Raw genomic sequence first — 16,821 nt, 5'->3', positions numbered from 1 at the left:
GATAAATACACGCTCTCACACACACACACACACACACACACACACACACACACACACACACACACACACACACACATATATATACTATATATTCAGAGCTAAAAATGTATTCAGTATTTGTAACTATATTTTTAGGGCTACATATTCAGATTTACCACAACCAACTGTTCAGATATTTTCTGTATTCAGACCTAAAACTATATATTCAGAATGTAGATTTACAATTATCTATTTTTGAATGGACAACTATATATTCAGATTTACCACAGAATATTCAGAATTATAACAATATTCAGTTTTTACAACCATACAAATGGATTATAAATATATATTTACAACCATATATTTAGAATTATAATAATATATTCCAGAAATATTGTACAATTATATTTTTGTCTTTATAACTTATATACACAGGTTCTTTAAGGTGTCTCTGGGCCCATGGCCTCGCTGGTCCACAGAGGACCCCTTCCATTTGTTGAGCGGGGAACATGGATGGAAGAAATGGGAACCAGCTTGCGGCCATGGGTCCCATTTCCCCCATAGGCCCCTGGGCTTCAGCCCGATTAAGCCTGTATGTTAAGGCGCCCCTGATTATATATTTGTATTTATAACTCTTTTTATAATAGTGGCAAGAAAAATATATATTAACTTTTTGGAATAACCTGCATTTATGTGTAAATTTGTCTTAAAATATGGTTTTGTCTTCATCTAAGTTACAATAATGACCAAACACAATCTGTTTTAACTAATAACACACAAATGATTGTATTGTTCTTCTACATATTGAATACATCATTCAAACATTCACAATGTGATTTGGAAAAAGTATGGGAACCCCTAGGCCAGGGGTGTCCAAACTTTTTTGTCGGGGGGCCAAATACTGAAAACAATTTGGTGCCACGGGACGCATCACTGTGATAATTAAAAAAATGTCGAGAAGCTACTAGATTGCAACTATGCATAATCTTTATATTGTATGCTTAACCCATATATATATATATATATATATATATATATATATATATATAGATCATTGTTATAAGAGTTCTTTGTGAGTGAAATACCCTTATATATATATATAATATTTTTTGATATCCTTTCAGTGGCACTGCAAATAACATTATAACGTAATTACTGTTCATATATATACAACTATAACTTCTGTTCTGTTGTTGCTTGCGTTACAAATCCGATTTTAATTTGATAAAAATGATCACACTTAATTTTATTATGTAGACATGCATGTGCAAGCTGAGCGCGCATCAGGCACAGATGTGCAAGTGTTTTAAGCGCTCCCTCCTACAGTGTGTCTCCATCAGAATGAACCAATTAATTACAGTATACTTCCCCATGCTACAGAGGACGCTCTTGAAGATGTGCTCAATAAACTCTGTTCAGCCACTCGCATATCAGCAGCTCTTCTCAGTTGTATAGTGTCATGTATCAAGACATTTTTACAAGAACAAGTACATGAGTAAAGTATGATGTAGCTAACCTGATGTCAATCCTTTAATAAATGCATAATTCTTTCTGCGGGGCACTTCAGCATTGGAAAAAAGGAGTATTCCAAACTCCTGTTGAACTCTGCCAGTAGATGAAGCTGGTGACAACACAGAATGCACTAGCATAGACAATGCGCGGTGAATAGCGGATTCACGTGATAGTGACATCCAGTGCCCAGAATATGGATTTCATATAATTTCTCCATAGTGGGCCTAATTCTGTTCTATTTCTAAATTCTCTCAGCAGATGGCCCGCTGGCCGAACTTTGGACACCCCTGCCTTAAGCTAATGATGTCAACAAAAGCTAATTAAAGTCAGGAGTTGGCAAACCTGGCATCCAATTAATTAAACAAGATTGGAGGTGTGGGTTAGAGCTAATTTGACTTATAAAAAGCACTCCAACATTTTGAGTTTGCTATTCACAAGAATCATCTGCTGATGTGGACTATTCAGTGCAAAAAGGAGATCTTAGACCTACTATCTAGAATTGTTGCTTTGCATAAAGCTGGAAAGGGTTTCTAGAAGAGCTTAGATATTCATCTGTCCACAGTTAGAAAATTTTTCTATAAATGTAGATGATTTAGTAGTGTGGACACTGTCCCTAGATGTGGCCGTCCAGATGACTCAAATGACATACTGAGTGACAACTAAAAACTTGAAGGACTCATTGGAACTGGTTAACATCTCTGTTCATGAGTCAACAATATGGAAAACATTAAACAGGCACGTTGTCCATGGCAGGACACCACGAAGGAAGCTGCTGCTTTATAAATCTAAATCCAGGACTAATAACTATATTTACAACTATACTGTGTGCAGATATATTCAATATTCAGACCTAAAAAAATATACTCAGTATAATTTGTAACTTTATTTTCAGATTTAAAATGATATATTCTGATTTACAGCTATGTATTTGGATTTATAACTCTATATTTACAATTTATATAATAATTTCCTATCTGGCCTCACATAATGTGTGTGTGTGTGTGTGTGTGTGTGTGTGTGTGTGTGTGTGTGTGTGTGTGTGTGTGTGTGTGTGTGTGTGTGTGTGTGTGTGTGTGTGTGAGTGTGTATTTATCACTTTGTGGGGACCAAATGTCCCCATAAGGATAGTAAAACCCGAAATTTTTGACCTTGTGGGGACATTTTGTCGGTCCCCATGAGGAAAACAGCTTATAAATCATACTAAATTATGTTTTTTAAAAATGTAAAAATGCAGAATGTTTTCTGTGAGGGTTAGGTTTAGGGGTAGGGTTAGGTTTAGGGGATAGAATATAAAGTTTGTACAGTATAAAAACCATTATGTCTATGGAAAGTCCCCATAAAACATGGAAACACAACGTGTGTGTGTGTGTGTGTGTGTGTGTGTGTGTGTGTGTGTGTGTGTGTGTGTTTATAAATATATATATATATACACACACACAGTACCGGTCAAAAGTTTTGAAACACTCATTCTTTATTATAAATATATACATACTGAAGTCATCAAAACTATGGAATAAAAGAACTGGAACTATGGGAATTATGTTGTGACTAAACAAAATCCAAAATAAATCAAAACTGTGTTATATTATAGAATCTTCCGTTGACATTTTCTCAATCAACTTCTTGAGGTTTCAGCCTGGGATGCTTTTTAAACAGTTTTGAAAGAGTTCCCATCTATGTTGGGCATCTATGCTGCTTTATTTATTATTTGGTCCAAGTCATCAATTTCAAAAACTTTTTTGGAAATAAATTTATATGGTGGCACAATTATATTTTTGTCTGCAAAACTTACTTCAAACATTTAAGCATACGCCTTCAGACCAAAAGATTTTAGAAATATATATATATATATATCAAATATTGTTAAGGAACCCATTTTGAATAAACATGGTTTAATTTAGTTTTTTCTTTTAGGGGCGGCTGTAGCTCAGGTGGTAGAGCGGGTCGGCTACTAGTTGCAGGGTGTGTGGTTCGATTCCTGGCCCACACGACTCCACATGCCGAAGTGTCCTTGGGCAAGACACTGAACCCCAAGTTGCTCCCAATGGTAGGCTAGAGCCTTGGTGTATGTGTGCGTGTGTGTTTATAAATGGGTGATGGGGACACAGTATAAAGCACTTTGGTAACCTCTAAGTTTAAAAAAGCGCTATATAAGTGCAGACCATTTTATGCTTGAATATTCTTGAATGCTTTTGTAATTGTTGTCAGCACTGACAATTACACCTTACAATTGACTCTACATGCAGAGACACTACGGCTGGTAGTACTCGGCTATTGGTAAAAGCCCCCCATGTTCCATGTTTTTGTGTCTCTTGACTGAAATGCAAGAGATGGATGTCATGGGGTCTTCACGCCAGGTTTGACACCTCCGGCACCTCAGTGCTGCAACGTTATCACAATAGATTGCTCTCTATGCACTTTGCTGGAGAGATGGGAATGTCATTGAGCCCCTTCACTTCCAGAGATGTTACATCCTCCATAAACTAGGCTCTATTCACAAACATGCCTTCCCCTGACTATGTCTGTCCTGCCGCAGTGCATTGTAAAAGCTGACCTTCCTTTTGCTTTTTTGTGTGTGCTGTAAGTGCATATGAAGGGGTTAGAGGTGGGGGACAACACACGTGCGCTCGTGTGCAGGGAAGGATGAGGGTGGAGTCATGTTTACCTCTTCCATTGTCTGACAGCCAGGAAGGAAGAGCATCCTGTTCTACATATGAGCGCAGGTCTAACTGTCCCTCATTACTGTGATCTCAGAGTGACTGAGCAGAGAGGATTGTGGGATAGGTTGGGGCAATAGTGCAAGTCCCTGTGCTGTATTAAGGATATGTAGCCCTCCCCAGTCTGCCCTATTTCTAGTCAACATCACTGGGTATGCAAATTTAAAAGAAGAAGCTTCCTACTTTACAAAAAAAAAGAATAAAAAGAGAGATGGTAGGTACAATAGTAGCCTCAGTCACCATTCACTTTCATTGTATGAAAAAAGGACAGGGGATGGTGACTGAAAGTGAATACCTTTTGTGTTTCACCCAATAAAGAAAGTAAAATGGGTTTGGAACATAATGAGAGTGAGTAAATGATAATATAATTTCATTTTTGGGTGAGATATCCCTTTCAGGTCCTTATTCACAGCTACATTTTTGTTCACTGGAAATGTTTTGAAAGGCATATTTTAAATGTTTTGTCAGCTGAACACATTGAGCAGACTGTGCATCTGTCCCTCACAGCCTTGTTTCCATTCATCAAATAAAATATGATGTCTCTCCTGGGGTGATTCTCATGAAACCTGTAAAGAAAATGTCAAGGGGCCGGATTCCCGAAACATTCCCTAGAAGAAATGTCTTAACTACTATTTTCTTCTTCATTTCGAAAAGTAAAGTTTACTTAGTTTCTTCTTAAGAAAAAAGTTACGAATATTTTGTATTGTTTAGGCTTTAAAGGCCCGGCAATTCATTTTTGTATAGAACATTTGTTATTAAAGTTTTTCTTAGCCCATACATGCTATACTGGTAATTCTTGTGGTATTATAAGAGGACTTCCTGGGATTTTCAGAGATACCAAATGTTTGAGAGTTTGGCCATGACAACTTCCTCTCCTTAGTCTATAAATATGAAATGTATCACAGTTCAATTCACTGCATCAAATACAATTTTTCTTTCAATAAAAATATTATGTGTTTATGCACCAAACATATTGACATTAAAAAAGTGAAATTATTAAAAACATTTTATTATTAAATCTTATAAAATGTATACGGCAGACGTTTCAAAGCTCTGTGATTTTTTATTTTATTTTTTGTGGTGTGGGCATGAATGTAATGTAATGGTGATTGAGAGATATACCTCAAAAGCCTGTTGTATCATATTTGATACGTGTATATTATAAAATACGTTTATTGTATAATAAAATAATATACAAAATTTCAACCAAGCACATGTTTCTTATATTCATCAAATACTCATTTTAAAATATCAGTAACAATAAAATTATTACTGTCACTTTAACTTTATTAAAATAAGCTGTCATTTATCCCAACATAAGAGTAATTTTTCAAGTCATTGAAGTAATCATTGAAGCCACTTTTTTTCACATGCATTATAGGGTTAAGAAAGTACTTTAAGACTAAAAATTGTTTAGATAAGTTAAGAAAACCACACAGTTTTCTTAAATCGCAAAAGGTATGATGTTTAATAAATTGACTAGGTTGTTTCAAATGTGATGCGTACATTTTTTTAGAAACGTAATAATCATTAGAAAGCTGAGGTTGTCCTCCACCCATGCCCGCCTCTTACATTCCGACAATGTGATATAATTATCAAGCTTCTAAAGGAGAACTTTTTCCTTGCAGTCATTTCCTTAACAAGAACCTCCAGCTCTTGTCTACTGAAGTTTTTTTTTTAACTAAATTCCCCTGTGACAGTTAATGTTGTTAAACTACCACATCTCACACACTTTATAAAAATTATTGCGATGCTTGCTACTTAAAAAAGGTTTATAATGTAGATACATTTATTTATATGATTTACCAGTGTTAAATTGAATTTGTTGTAGTTATTACACTTTATATTAAATGTCTTTAAAATGTACTTAAGCATTTGAAACAGTGTACTTATTATATACATATATGTTTTTGCATTGTACTTGCATGTAAAGTTACTGCATTTATTTATATCTATAGTTACACTGTTAACCTTACCCCTAATCCTAAACCTGACCCAACCCTTACCCAAAGTCCTACCCCTACCCGTACTCCTAAACCTACCCTTATCTCAAACTCAGTAGCAAATCATTTTTATTTTATGAGAATTTTGCAGAACAATATGTAGTTACACTATAAATACATTATATTTGATGTGTTTTATCATCAGTAAATAGTACTTAAAGACATGTAATCTAATATGGGACCAATATTTTACATATAGCATATCCTTCCAGTTCACATTAGAGAAACATCATTACATCATAGTAGTACTCCATTGGTACTGCCTTTCATTTTCACTGATATTAATTAAAAAAACTTGGGCAACAGAATTTTTTACCCTTATGTAGTAAAAATAATAATAAAAGTAATAATAATAATAAGACTGTTACGGTAATGAGAAGTGGTGGGTAAAATACGCTTAAGTGTCCTGACAATAAAGTCACAATGCAAAATATCCTAATAGGCTTTTTTTCTGTGTGCAAAATATAATATCTTTTTTTTATGATTTTTAGTTAAGTGTGACCAAGACATTTTCTTGACTCCTCCATTGTGTCAGGTTCATTGACACCTTGACTGTTATTTATTGAAAGCAGTTTAGCACTGGATCAAGCTAAAACCATGAATGCTGACAGATAGTGTGGAGGAGCGTTTCAACCTCTGTGATAGCATGACTGACGGTCTCTGCTTATTACACCTCCACCAGCAGCTCCACCTTTTTGGCACCAGAGTCTGACCCACACCAGTTTTCTAAAGAATCCATTTATAATTCCTACAGTTAGACTGGTTCCTGATAAACAAACAAAGAGTCAGTGAAGTATGCATTCAAACAGTTGGTTGTAGTTTGACATTAGTATGTAAGATCACAACTGTTTTTCATTACATATTTGAACCCTCTTGATGAACCCTCCAGCCTCTCCTGCAGGAAGGAATGCACTGACCCAACTGCGCATCTCTGGGGGTCTTCACCTTGGGAAGAACACCAATTTGCGAACTAGCGCCACTACCAGGCATATAGCTGCCTCGTAGAGGGAGCCCTGCTGGCCTGAGTGATCGTATCTACCAACACTGGTGGTAGACAGCTTAGATCTACCACCATCCAAGTGCCAGTCATGGAGTTTCCAGAGGTCTGGGCGGGTGCCAGATGGTGCCACGTCCCTGAGAGAGGAGGTACTCCCTCAGGGAATTCAGCCAGGGAGGGCATGAGATCCTAGAACCAAATCTGGGTGGGCCAGTACGGTGCCATGAGGATGACCTATTCCTCATCCTCCCTGAACTTGCACAAAGTCCGTGCAAGTAGGCTCACTGGGGAAACACATATTTGTGCAGCCCCGGGGCTAGTTGTGTGCCAGGGCATCTGTGCCAAGGGAGCTCCCATCAGGGAATACCAGAGCAGGCAGCGGAGGATTCCCGGAAGCAAACAGGTCTACCTGTGCTTTGCCGAATTGACTCAAAATCAGCTGTACCACTTGGGGTGGAGTCTCCACTTTCCTCTGTGCAGTTGAGGTTGCCCGGGATATGAGTGGCCCGCAGCGACTTGAGTCGCTTTTTGACAATGTGGCGAAAACAAAACAAAAGGGAACACAAGATTCTCCTCCCGGCCCTCCAATGGGGGACAGAGTGGTCTGGTCACCAGCTCCAGAGTTCCGGTGGACGTCTTCCTCCCTGGGGCATCCATCAGGAGTGTTTTTGGGCGCCGGACCATGAGGCGGGGGGTACCAGCTTCGTGCGGGGGGGCTCTAAGGGGTCTTGGCTCGGGCTGCGGCAGAGCTGCCTGGGTCTTTGCCACTGCAGGGGGACGCCCTCGGTGAACAGATGTGATGCGGGATCTTGAGCTATGTCGGGGCAAGATGTGCTGGATCGTCTCCGTCTGTTTCTTCACCGCCGAGAACTGCTGGGCGAAGTCCTCGACAGTGTCGCTGAATAGGCCGATCTGGGAGATGTGTTCAGGAAACAAACCTTGTCGGCATCCCTCATCTCAACCAAATTCAGCCATAGTTGGAGCTCCTGGACCACCAAGGTGGACATCGCCTGCCCGAGTGCCCACGCTGTGACCTTTGTCGCCCGGAGGGCGAGATGGGAATGCTAGCTTCGAATAAGTTAAGTAATATGTACTTTTTTTATTTACCTATGAAGTGTAGCAAATAAACATGACAAGGTTTTCTACTTTAGGATTGAAACATAGTTTACACAGAGTGGATAGATGTATGCACTGAAAAGAATGACAACGATTTAATTTAAATATGCATTTTATAGCACTATACCAGCACAAAAAATGCCTGGTTAAGCTGGATTGTGGGGTAGTTCAAGAAGAAGACAAGGCTTCCCACGGTCATGGAAAAATTTTAAATATAAGTGAATTTTAAAATAGCATTTTCCAGGTCTGAAAAAGTCATGGAAAAGTCATGCAGAACAATATGTAGTTACACTATAAATACATTATATTTGATGTGTTTTATCATCAGTAAATAGTACTTAAAGACATGTAATCTAACATGGGACCAATATTTTACATATAGCATATTTTCCTTCCAGTTCACATTAGAGAAACATCATTACATCATAGTAGTACTCCATTGGTACTGCCTTTCATTTTCACTGATATTAATTAAAAAAAACTTGGGCAACAGAATTTTTTACCCTTATGTAGTAAAAATAATAATAAAAGTAATAATAATAATAAGACTGTTACGGTAATGAGAAGTGGTGGGTAAAATACGCTTAAGTGTCCTGACAATAAAGTCACAATGCAAAATATCCTAATAGGCTTTTTTTCTGTGTGCAAAATATAATATCTTTTTTTTATGATTTTTAGTTAAGTGTGACCAAGACATTTTCTTGACTCCTCCATTGTGTCAGGTTCATTGACACCTTGACTGTTATTTATTGAAAGCAGTTTAGCACTGGATCAAGCTAAAACCATGAATGCTGACAGATAGTGTGGAGGAGCGTTTCAACCTCTGTGATTGCATGACTGACGGTCTCTGCTTATTACACCTCCACCAGCAGCTCCACCTTTTTGGCACCAGAGTCTGACCCACACCAGTTTTCTAAAGAACCCATTTATAATTCCTACAGTTAGACTGGTTCCTGATAAACAAACAAAGAGTCAGTGAAGTATGCATTCAAACAGTTGGTTGTAGTTTGACATTAGTATGTAAGATCACAACTATTTTTCATTACATATTTGAACCCTCTTGATGAACCCTCCAGCCTCTCCTGCAGGAAGGAATGCACTGACCCAACTGCGCATCTCTGGGGGTCTTCACCTTGGGAAGAACACCAATTTGCGAACTAGCGCCACTACCAGGCATATAGCTGCCTCGTAGAGGGAGCCCTGCTGGCCTGAGTGATCGTATCTACCAACGCTGGTGGTAGACAGCTTAGATCTACCACCATCCAAGTGCCAGTCATGGAGTTTCCAGAGGTCTGGGCACGGGTGCCAGATGGTGCCACGTCCCTGAGAGAGGAGGTACTCCCTCAGGGGAATTCGCCAGGGAGGGGCATGAGATCCTAGAACCAAATCTGGGTGGGCCAGTACGGTGCCATGAGGATGACTTATTCCTCGTCCTCCCTGAACTTGCACAAAGTCCGTGCAAGTAGGCTCACTGGGGGAAACACATATTTGTGCAGCCCCCGGGGCTAGTTGTGTGCCAGGGCATCTGTGCCAAGGGGAGCTCCCATCAGGGAATACCAGAGCAGGCAGCGGGAGGATTCCCGGGAAGCAAACAGGTCTACCTGTGCTTTGCCGAATTGACTCAAAATCAGCTGTACCACTTGGGGTGGAGTCTCCACTTTCCTCTGTGCAGTTGAGGTTGCCCGGAATATGAGTGGCCCGCAGCGACCTGAGTCGCTTTTTGACAATGTGGCGAAAACAAAACAAAAGGGAACACAAGATTCTCCTCCCGGCCCTCCAATGGGGGACAGAGTGGTCTGGTCACCAGCTCCAGAGTTCCGGTGGACGTCTTCCTCCCTGGGGCATCCATCAGGAGTGTTTTTGGGCGCCGGACCATGAGGCGGGGGGTACCAGCTTCGTGCGGGGGGGCTCTAAGGGGTCTTGGCTCGGGCTGCGGCAGAGCTGCCTGGGTCTTTGCCACTGCAGGGGGATGCCCTCGGTGAACAGATGTGATGCGGGATCTTGAGCTATGTCGGGGCAAGATGTGCTGGATCGTCTCCGTCTGTTTCTTCACCGCCGAGAACTGCTGGGCGAAGTCCTCGACAGTGTCGCTGAATAGGCCGATCTGGGAGATGTGTTCAGGAAACAAACCTTGTCGGCATCCCTCATCTCAACCAAATTCAGCCATAGTTGGAGCTCCTGGACCACCAAGGTGGACATCGCCTGCCCGAGTGCCCACGCTGTGACCTTTGTCGCCGGAGGGCGAGATGGGAATGCTAGCTCGAATAAGTTAAGTAATATGTACTTTTTTATTTACCTATGAAGTGTAGCAAATAAACATGACAAGGTTTTCTACTTTAGGATTGAAACATAGTTTACACAGAGTGGATAGATGTATGCACTGAAAAGAATGACAACGATTTAATTTAAATATGCATTTTATAGCACTATACCAGCACAAAAAATGCCTGGTTAAGCTGGATTGTGGGGTAGTTCAAGAAGAAGACAAGGCTTCCCACGGTCATGGAAAAATTTTAAATATAAGTGAATTTTAAAATAGCATTTTCCAGGTCTGAAAAAGTCATGGAAAAGTCATGCAGAACAATATGTAGTTACACTATAAATACATTATATTTGATGTGTTTTATCATCAGTAAATAGTACTTAAAGACATGTAATCTAACATGGGACCAATATTTTACATATAGCATATTTTCCTTCCAGTTCACATTAAAGAAACATCATTACATCATAGTAGTACTCCATTGGTACTGCCTTTCATTTTCACTGATATTAATTAAAAAAACTTGGGCAACAGAATTTTTTACCCTTATGTAGTAAAAATAATAATACAAGTAATAATAATAATAAGACTGTTACGGTAATGAGAAGTGGTGGGTAAAATACGCTTAAGTGTCCTGACAATAAAGTCACAATGCAAAATATCCTAATAGGCTTTTTTTCTGTGTGCAAAATATAATATCTTTTTTTTATGATTTTTAGTTAAGTGTGACCAAGACATTTTCTTGACTCCTCCATTGTGTCAGGTTCATTGACACCTTGACTGTTATTTATTGAAAGCAGTTTAGCACTGGATCAAGCTAAAACCATGAATGCTGACAGATAGTGTGGAGGAGCGTTTCAACCTCTGTGATTGCATGACTGACGGTCTCTGCTTATTACACCTCCACCAGCAGCTCCACCTTTTGGCACCAGAGTCTGACCCACACCAGTTTTCTAAAGAACCCATTTATAATTCCTACAGTTAGACTGGTTCCTGATAAACAAACAAAGAGTCAGTGAAGTATGCATTCAAACAGTTGGTTGTAGTTTGACATTAGTATGTAAGATCACAACTGTTTTTCATTACATATTTGAACCCTCTTGATGAACCCTCCAGCCTCTCCTGCAGGAAGGAATGCACTGACCCAACTGCGCATCTCTGGGGGTCTTCACCTTGGGAAGAACACCAATTTGCGAACTAGCGCCACTACCAGGCATATAGCTGCCTCGTAGAGGGAGCCCTGCTGGCCTGAGTGATCGTATCTACCAACGCTGGTGGTAGACAGCTTAGATCTACCACCATCCAAGTGCCAGTCATGGAGTTTCCAGAGGTCTGGGCACGGGTGCCAGATGGTGCCACGTCCCTGAGAGAGGAGGTACTCCCTCAGGGGAATTCACCAGGGAGGGGCATGAGATCCTAGAACCAAATCTGGGTGGGCCAGTACGGTGCCATGAGGATGACCTATTCCTCGTCCTCCCTGAACTTGCACAAAGTCCGTGCAAGTAGGCTCACTGGGGGAAACACATATTTGTGCAGCCCCCGGGGCTAGTTGTGTGCCAAGGCATCTGTGCCAAGGGGAGCTCCCATCAGGGAATACCAGAGCAGGCAGCGGGAGGATTCCCGGGAAGCAAACAGGTCTACCTGTGCTTTGCCGAATTGACTCAAAATCAGCTGTACCACTTGGGGTGGAGTCTCCACTTTCCTCTGTGCAGTTGAGGTTGCCCGGGATATGAGTGGCCTGCAGTGACCTGAGTCGATTTTTGACAATGTGGCGAAAACAAAACAAAAGGGAACACAAGATTCTCCTCCCGGCCCTCCAATGGGGGACAGAGTGGTCTGGTCACCAGCTCCAGAGTTCCGGTGGACGTCTTCCTCCCTGGGGTATCCATCAGGAGTGTTTTTGGGCGCCGGACCGTGAGGTGGGGGGTACCAGCTTCGTTCGGGGGGGCTCTAAGGGGTCTTGGCTCGGGCTGCGGCAGAGCTGCCTGGGTCTTTGCCACTGCAGGGGGACGCCCTCGGTGAACAGATGTGATGCGGGATCTTGAGCTACGTCGGGGCAAGATGTGCTGGATCGTCTCCGTCTGTTTCTTCACCGCCGAGAACTGCTGGGCGAAGTCCTCGACAGTGTCGCTGAATAGGCCGATCTGGGAGATGTGTTCAGGAAACAAACCTTGTATCCCTCATCTCAACCAAATTCAGCCATAGTTGGAGCTCCTGGACCACCAAGGTGGACATCGCCTGCCCGAGTGCCCACGCTGTGACCTTTGTCACCCGGAGGGCGAGATGGGAATGCTAGCTTCGAATAAGTTAAGTAATATGTACTTTTTTTATTTACCTTTGAAATGTAGCAAATAAACATGACAAGGTTTTCTACTTTAGGATTGAAACATAGTTTACACAGAGTGGATAGATGTATGCACTGAAAAGAATGACAACGATTTAATTTAAATATGCATTTTATAGCGCTATACCAGCACAAAAAATGCCTGGTTAAGCTGGATTGTGGGTAGTTCAAGAAGAAGACAAGGCTTCCCACGGTCATGGAAAATTTTTAAATATAAATGAATTTTAAAATAGCATTTTCCAGGTCTGAAAATGTCATGGAAATTAACAAAATCTTAAATAGTATGGAAACTTTCCACTAAATTTCTATAGTGAATATATGCTGTATACTGTATATATATTTTAGTTACTATATTGCTCTTTGTTAGAGCTTGTGTAGAGTAGAACTTACTCAAAAGCCATAGTGATGTCGGGTTTGTGTTGTAACATTTTACATTTTGAAAATTGTATTTAAAACAATTAACATTATAGCACAAACTATGCACTTCAATTGCAATATATTTAACAGATACCTGTATAATAATCAGCACAGCGAAAACTGATGTGAACTTTAAAGGAACAGTAAGATTGTTATACCAAAGTAAAATTGACATTTTTACCCAGTTTTACAAATCTGTCTGAATTAAAATGATTTGGAAAAATCTGAAATCTCAAAGGACTGTAAAAGTCATGGAATTTTGCTGGTCGAAAAAGGATGGGAACCCTATAAGGCAAAATATTTGTGTTGAAATACAGTGCATCAGAGTATGGTATAACTGTTTTGTTAATTTGACTCACAGTATTTCGGGATGCTTTGGGATCTATGAGAGCATGTAAAAGAGTAAAAGTGACAGCACTGGTATGTCATTCAACAACTGTATACAAATTCCTTTAAACTACCCACGTTCTTGTCTTGTTATAAATCTACTGTTTTGACGTGTCCTTTGTTTAATGAGGATGTTGAAAGCCTAAAGGTTAAAAATGTGCCTTAAACAAAAGAACCAGACTTTCACTCTATCATTTCGTTACGGTTATGGTTCATACCAAAACAATGCAATTACTGTATTTCCAAAACAGCTGGACATAACTTCCTTGTGTGAACTTGGTAATTTTGTGAGTGGGTGTCATGGTTTTATATACAGCCATTAAAGTAAATGTGAAATGCAACACGCAACCCATTTTACTTTGGTAATCTGACATATTTTTGAGAGAAAAAGAATATACAATGATAAAAATTAAAAAATGTAGGGTGAGACTTGTATATATTGAGAACTGATTAGATTGTGAAAAGTGGATGTTCCTTACCAAAATGGAGCCAGGAAGTTGGAGGGGTGGGGTCAAAAAGTAACAGGGATTTGTGATGTCACAAATCGAAATGAAAGTAGTTTCAGAGTCGAAGCAAGATATTATGTTTTGACAAATATTTTTTTACTTGGAATAACATGTACAATAAAACCAGGAACATGCATTAAGATTAGAGTCCACATGACTCCAACACCAGTCATAAACTTTCTGTCATATATCACATGCATCCATACTATTTGCAAATTGAATGGACTGCTATGTCATCAGAAGTCATTTTAATCATTAAGTTTAATTAAACAACACATTAGTCAGTATAGAGTAGGCCTACAACAGTGCCCGCCCCCTTTACAGCCATCTTTGCTCCGAAAGTTTTTTCCCATTCTTATTTTCCATAGGGTTTTTAATTAAGTACTTCATAAAATACAGGGTTCCCACGCATCCTGGAAAACCTGGAATTGAAAAACAAAGCATGTACATACTGTGCTCATCTGCTGTAATCACTGCTTTGCTCCGACTAAATAGTTTAAGTATCGTTTTTGTATTTTTTTATTTGATGGCTGTAGTGTTAACTAAAAAAAAAGTGACTGGTTCAAGGTTCAAAAAGCATATACCAGTTTACAATAAGTTATCATTAATAATCAGTTACTCTATAAATATGAATGTAATTATTACTTCCATTACCAGATATGGCTCTATCTGGCGTAAAACCTGTGCCAAGTCAAATATGCGGATCACAGATTGTCCGCTGCGGCAATCCCTAACGGGAGCAGCCAAAAGAAGATGAAGAAGAACCAGATAGGGCTCTATCTCCTTTGGAACAGTATTTGTATTATGAAAAGGACAAAACAAGTTGAATATTTATTTCATATTGTATTTAACTCTCTCAGTAGGCACCAGTATCAGTGAAGAGTGAACATTAAGCCGGACCCCACACAGTAGGCAGAAGGGCCGAGAGTGCCTGGCACTGTAGAATGCCCCCTTCCAGATGTGTGCTTGCACTTGAACCATGTCTATTCACGGAAGGGGGGGTGGGTTTCTTTCATCTGTCTCTCTCCATGGAGGGCGATTGGGCCCCCTTGTCCCCTGACCCCTCTGCTCTGTCCAATATTGTCACCTAATCCTTTCTTTTCTCTGGCACAATTGCTTCCCCCATCTCAGGGTTTGACTTTTTTTTTCTCTCCCCCCAGTGCCCCTCTTTCACTGTCCTTCTCCACTCGTTAAGTCCTCTATCGCTCAGTGCTGCTTTCGTTCACCGTATTCCTTTCACACGATAACCCCCCCCCCCCCCCCCCCTTTTTTTTTCACAGTTCTTCTTACCGGGAGCTGCCTCTTCCTTTTCCCCTTCTCCAGATTGTAGGGCTTCCTTGAGGAGCTCTACTGCGGGGGATTATGCGCTTAGAGGCCGGTGGCCGTGTGATTGTGTGAGGGGTGGACAGAGGAATGCACCAGAGGTGGGCAAGCTGACAGACAGGGGAGAGGGACAGGGGTCATGCTTTGTGGTGGTGGATAAAATATGGAAAGATTTAAGAGTTTAAATTTCCCGAATGGGCTTTTCTCACTTGAAATGGCTAATGGTCAATTTTAAAGTCCCCATGAAATCAAAATTGAGGAGGCTTGAGACTTTTTGAAATCATCTACATACTACTGTGCTTCACCTTTAGCAGACATTTTTGATGACACTTTTACTACAAATGTAAATGTATAATACATTTTTTTTTATTATTATTATTGATTAAATATTAATTAAATGAATATATTTTAGTAAATATTAATGTAATAATAATGCATTATTTTCATGTAATTTTTATTTCAATTGAAATATTATTTATAATTAATTTAATTAACTTTTTTCTGGAAAAAAATGACAAAATATTATGTCTCATACACTCGTGTACATGACGTATAATTTCCCAATTAAACTGGTTTTTTTAATAATGTAGTTTTCTGAAATATGTAATATAATACTGTTTATTCATCACTCCAGTGAACTCATTTGCTGTCACTGTACTGTATTCTTAACTGTTTACCTCAGATGTTGAAACCAAATGCAGAGTGTGAAAGTTTCTGCAACTGTACAAAGTGCATGAATATTTAATGAGGTAATCTCTTTGCTAGATTTTGATTGGTCATCTGTGTCTGTAACATTTTAGCGGCTGAAAAGGAAAAAAGAATGCTTATATTGGACCACAAAGTTGTGATAAAGAACTAAAGAGGCAACTTCATCAGAAATGACGCGAAACTAATACTTGTTGATCATAACTCGCTTTTATGTTCTTTACAGCAAAGCACTTGTAGGAAAGAAAAAACACAAATAAGCTCTCTTTAATATCACAGTTGTTTATACCAGACAGCAATGAGATTAACAGGAAGGAAAAGTCCTTTTTGTTTTTCTCCAAAGAGAAAGACCTCATGTGTATCCTATAGAGTTCCCGAAGAGATCTCAAAAAAGTCTCAAACTGTGCTCAGAATTGTCAAGATTCCAAAGTCCCTAATCAAAATCAGATATTTCAATCTGAACTCAAACATGTCTTATCAACTTCATCCAAGACCAAATTATCTGAGCTATGCTGTCCACAATACTGTTAAAGATCCATAATCATACCG

This window comes from Xyrauchen texanus, chromosome 2 (assembly GCF_025860055.1).
Source record: "Xyrauchen texanus isolate HMW12.3.18 chromosome 2, RBS_HiC_50CHRs, whole genome shotgun sequence".
Lineage (NCBI taxonomy): Eukaryota > Metazoa > Chordata > Actinopteri > Cypriniformes > Catostomidae > Xyrauchen > Xyrauchen texanus.
The sequence above is the reverse complement of the archived record's forward strand: the minus strand, read 5'-3'. Positions refer to the sequence as shown.